This window comes from Dioscorea cayenensis, chromosome 10 (genome assembly GCF_009730915.1).
Source record: "Dioscorea cayenensis subsp. rotundata cultivar TDr96_F1 chromosome 10, TDr96_F1_v2_PseudoChromosome.rev07_lg8_w22 25.fasta, whole genome shotgun sequence".
In the NCBI taxonomy this organism is placed as follows: Eukaryota; Viridiplantae; Streptophyta; class Magnoliopsida; order Dioscoreales; family Dioscoreaceae; genus Dioscorea; species Dioscorea cayenensis.
In genome coordinates, this window is record NC_052480.1 from 22,022,476 (window position 1) to 22,028,013 (window position 5,538).

The 5,538-nt window shown below is 35.7% G+C and overlaps 2 long non-coding RNA genes across 2 annotated transcripts; both read right to left on the reverse strand.

Moving 5' to 3' along the window:
* Window positions 1–244: 244 nt before the first annotated feature.
* On the reverse strand, window positions 245–2,083 carry LOC120270187. The gene is made up of 3 exons (XR_005539585.1): window positions 1,795–2,083; window positions 354–735; window positions 245–276 (listed from the first exon to the last, which is right to left on the reverse strand). It is a non-coding gene; the product is annotated as an uncharacterized LOC120270187 (long non-coding RNA).
* An 885-nt stretch (window positions 2,084–2,968) lies between these two features.
* Window positions 2,969–5,030, reverse strand: LOC120270186. The gene is made up of 3 exons (XR_005539584.1): window positions 5,016–5,030; window positions 4,017–4,147; window positions 2,969–3,023 (listed from the first exon to the last, which is right to left on the reverse strand). It is a non-coding gene; the product is annotated as an uncharacterized LOC120270186 (long non-coding RNA).
* Between the last annotated feature and the right edge of the window lie 508 nt (window positions 5,031–5,538).

The following is a 5,538-nucleotide window of genomic DNA, read 5'->3' on the forward strand; positions in this document are numbered from 1 at the left end:
CAGATACTCATATGCTTTGTAAATGATTTTTTTAAATTACTCATGTATATTTCCTAATTACTTACCAATACATAAGATCACCAAATTAATCTATAAGTAAATATATGACATATGTTACATTAAAACTATATAAATTTATATTTATAATAAATATTTTTATATAAATATATAATATTTTTTTATAAACTGTGTCCTTAATTTTTAGAAATTACCGTGTCGCGGTGTCGGTGTCATGTCAGTATCAGTGTCACCATGTCCGTGTCCATGCTTCTTAACCTTCACATAACCTTATCAATATTAAATAAGAACTTGAGGTGTTAGTCATTTAGCTTGTTTGGCATAAGAAAAGAAACCTGGATTTTCAGTATTAAATCTTTCATTTCTTTAGGACTTTTGCTGTGAAAATCTGGGCCATCTATGGCTAAACTGTCACGTCCCGAACCTTGTGCGCTGACAAACGGCCACAGACCCACAGGGCGGGGCCCAGTGAACCTGCAAGGCCTCAAAACCTAAACACAGACTAGGAGTAGAAAATAACTGACAAAATATCAAATAAGAGTACAACTTAAGGTTTACAACCAAACCCAAATACAAGGCAAAAGAAATAGAACATGACCTACAAGGAGGTTCTTAGACAATAATACAACAGATGCAAAGACATAAGCTATAAGACATAATTCCAAAGAAGACATCTACTGGAAGCCTTCTAAGATCCCTGGGTCTACTGCTCCTGATCTGAAAAGGATTTAAAATAAATCCATGAGCTCACTAGCCCAGTAAGTAATCCAAAACAAACTGAAAGCAAAAAGTTCAAATATCAAATTTGTACAAAAATCAATAGCGCCAAAAAGGATTATAAAAACCAAAGGAGGAAAAGTAGATAACAAAATTCATAGTATGTCTCCAAATTCACTGTAAGTGCCAAAGGTCATTTGTTTATCCTCGGTGACAGACCCGAGCCCAAAATAACTGAAAACATTTATTTACCCTCGGTGACCCGAGACTGAATACCAGGTGGCGAGTTGATTATTTCACCTAACGGACACGGTGCGAAACTGCAGTCTCATTTTCCCAAAATTACTTGTCGACAAGGTCAGGGTTTAACCCCCCACTGACAGGGTTGCATATTGTTCATTTGGAGACCAAAATATTCAGACGGATTCCAAAGTTAAGAATACAGAAATTTCACACATATCTTCCAAAAATTCAGGTAATATTTCAAAGTAAATAAATAAATAAATAAATAATTTTAAAAACAATTAAATAATTAAAATAATTGCTAAATACACAAAAGATTTCCAACTTCCAAATCCTGCCAGACTCCCACATTAAGAGGCAATGAAATGTAAATTACCACTAAAAACATCTCATAAAGAAAATAATAATAATAATAATAATAATAATAATAATAATAATAATAATAATAATAATAATAACAACAATTACCCAAAATCCACCAACCCTCTAATTCTATTTGAATGACTAAGATTTTAATTCCAAATCATCAAGTTGCATGATTGGATAGTAAATAAAATATTATTATAAAAATATTGTTATTAAGGGAAAACAAATAGCATAAAGATTGGTAAGATAAAAATGTTATGTTCCCACTAAGTCTAGGGGTTATTTATCTAAGATATAAACAATAAAATGTAATGGCATTCCCCAACATAAATTTCAATGAATAAACACAAATAATTTTCAGAAAATTTCAAAGAATTGAAATAACAAGAAATAAATAATAAATTTAAAATTAACAAACTTTTAAATACAAGGGTTTAAGGGATCACTTACTTGACAATAGTCTAATCCCAATTGAGATCCAAATAAATTCCTCACGGTGGTCCTATAATAAAGACATCGAACTAAGTCTAAATACCTAATTAAAGCAACAATAGTTTGAAAGTGTCTACAAATAGACCTAACATAATACTAATACTAGTGGTAATAACAATGATGTGAGACAAGAACATAGAATGATTTTTAACAAGAACAAGAATAGGATGTGAGAGAACAAGGATGGAAATAAGTCTCCTAGCACAAGTAACAAATCAATGCATGCATGCATATATATATATTTGTCACGTCCAGTACCCCAGCCGCCCATGGACGATCGGCCGCATCCAATGGGGACCCGGGCCCCATGGGTGCAAGGCCTCAGCTAAAAACCTGGTCAGAGTCAACCCTAACAAGCAGATATGAATAGAACACAAAAGCACAAATAGGATCATTTGGGAACCCGAAATCTACAAGTACGGACTTAGCAAATCTCTAGGAATACAAATACAACCCTAACAGTCAGAAATTACAGATACGATAATACAAGTCTTACACTCTCAAGCGGTAATAACAAGATATCACGATACGCAGACAATCGACTCACTGACACCCCCGGACCTAAACTTGATCTTCTCCCTGCGAAAACGAATACGAAAGAGTGCATGAGCCACAAGGGCCCAGTAGGATCGCAGATAAACAACAGGTATAGCAGATATTGCAGAAATATAGCTCATGCTTCATACGAATACGGAAAAATACTGCAGAATCTTTGGAATAATCCAAAAACACGAAAAAAACACGCGAAATACATCTCCTCGGCTAATACGAAATCAACGACGACGAGTTTCGGATCTTCGACTATGAAGTCGAGACGAGCGAAGCAGAATATCAGCGGTAGTAGCCGGATCTTCGACCAGCGATCGGGGGGTAGCGCTACTACGGAAAACATGTGCACATGGCTGGGACTTACTCCTCCTGAGTGGGCGAGCAGAAATGGAGATGTACTAAAAACCCGCAGAAAATACTGAAATACTGAGACGGAGGAATTCTTGAATAAATAATGCAAATAAGAAAATAAATAAATAAACATAAATACCACGCAAATAAATAAAAATTATCAAACAATGCAATAATTAAATAATAATTATTGCTGAAATCTGAATTATACGGTCACGAGCCTACACGGCTCCCGAGCTCTGAGATTAGGGCTCACCAAGTCCCGCGAACCACAACCCGGTATGGATCTACCCAGACAGAATAATCTAACTTAGATTACAAATCTTGGGCCGGGCCTAAATTACAACTATAGCTCAAGCTAATTCAACAAATAAAAAGAGTTCATAGCTAGCATGACAATAGAACAACCATGCACAAAAAAATATAAACACATGAAAATAGCATGAACATAAATGATCAAACAAAAAGCCAAGCTCATTTTTAAGAAAAATTAACTAATTGAACCAACAAAAAACCCAGAGCTGCGAGGTTTAAAAAGAATTTAAAAGAAAAAAACTTAAGGTCAAACAAACCCTTCTAACTGCAAGATTAACTATATAAAATAATCATAAGGAAAACAAAAGGTTAAAGAAAGGGTTTAAGCTCTAGTTGAAATATTACATCTCAAATTAAAACCGTATGAATATATCTATCTATATATATAGATTTTCAGAAAATAACACATGAAGCTATTGCCATTGAACTAAATACATAAACAACTATATTCAAGGCTTAAAGATATGACCCATTAATTAGTTGAGAAAACAAAATTGAAATAATAATAATAAAATACAAATTCCTAAGCACTCAGGATTATGAAATTCTGCAGAAGCATTATGCTTAAAACGATTTCAACATGGGTTTAGTTACACTAAGCAAGATTAACAAGGATTAGCTTTACTTAGTGGGTTAAGCTATAAATTCACAATTTTTGATTTAAGACAACAACAACTTACAAGCACAAATACAATACTCAAACATAAAACAAGCTGGTAAGTATACACCTAAAATGCAACCCCAAAATATACAAGCATAAGTTTAAGGTCATCAACAAAGCATGAGAAAGGCAGCATGCTACAAACACAAAAAGGTCAACATGCTCAAACCAAGGAGACAATCATTAAGACACACTATCAAAAAACCAATTCAAGACATTAGACATGAAGTACAAGAAAACTCCAAGCAAGCCAGAAGCATGTTGTTCCTCCACCAAGCTTCAACCACAAGCAAGAAAAACCTACCTTTAATCTCTCCGAGGATCCGCCGGTGAAGAGAATCTCCCTCCAACTCCAAGCTTCAAGAGAAGAACAACCTAGAAATTCAGCCTCCTGAAGATGCCACAACAACAAGCTTTGAGCTGCTCCCCTTTAAACTAAACAAAGCAACACATTGCCAATAATTGCTCATCAAGATCCAGTTTTTAAGGGCAAAGAGACAAACAATGGGGGCCCGCTCACCAACAGCTCAGTCAACTAGTCAAAGATAGATAAAAAAAAAAAAACAAACATTACAATATTATCACATTATTTAAGGTGGCAGGACCAACATGTGTGGATATATATATGCTACCATATTCAAAAGGCTGCCAAAGAGTCAATGTGTATGTAAATATCTATACTATACTCGATGCTTATATACTCAAAGCATGACATGCAACCGGACCACATCTTGGAGGCTTCTAGTTTTTTGTTTTCCATGCAAACAAGTAGGGATGCAAAGCTCAAGAGAGGGATCAAATTTACTAGTATTTCTGGTAACAAAAAGAAAATAAAAAAGCCTTAGAAAGTCATGCCAAGGGTGCAGGAATTGCAAGGCCCAACACACATGCCAAAACTACAAAACTATACATTTATTTGGCAAGCAAAAACTTGGGTTTTTGGCTTGGGTTTCAAGCATGACCAACTATTTAATCTCTTGCATGAAAATGTAAGCATACACACACATATATATAGCTTCCTACACAATCACTAGCCATGGTTTCATGCATGCAAATATAAATATATATCTCCATGCAAGGATAAGCCAAACATAAATTAAAAATGGTGAAGCTCTTCATGCAAACATCATCATCAAAGGCAACCATAGACACATGAGAGCATAGATCACTCACTAAGAGCTTCAAAACATGCATATTAATTAGAAACTAATCTACCACTAAGCTTAAGATTTTTCACAAGCACAAGCTTCTCTCAAGACTCTAGTAAACACTCCATCATCAACAAGAGAATGAGAGAGCCTACCTTGCCTTAGTAGGAGGCCGGCGGCTACTAGTTCTTCTTCTCCTCACCTCCGGATGCCAAGACTACCGGTGGAGATCCAAACTCCGGTGATGGATGACCTTCTTCTTCAACTTCCAAGGAGTAAAACAAGTAGGAGAAATGAGAGAAAGAAGATAGATGGAGGAATGAAGAAGGGAGATGACCATGGGGGTGTAAACATCAGGCCAAGAAGGGGACATTGACGGGATGGCGTCCAGAAATCCATCCGGAAAATCCTCTCTCTAGGAAAACTCCCAGCAAGGTGACAAGAAGAAGAAGAAGGGATTAAGGGGTAAAGCAACCATGGTTAGCACTTAACTAGGTTTTTAAGAAGACAAATGAAAGGTGTAGGCCCACCAGGTTGGCGGGGTCCACATAAACCATCATTAGTCAATATGCCACATTCTTTAGTTATAGCCTTTGCAGTATTAATATTGTCTTCGGACCCTTTGCAATGCATCTTTCAAGTGCATCGACAATTTTGTAATTGGACTTCTTTTTCGGA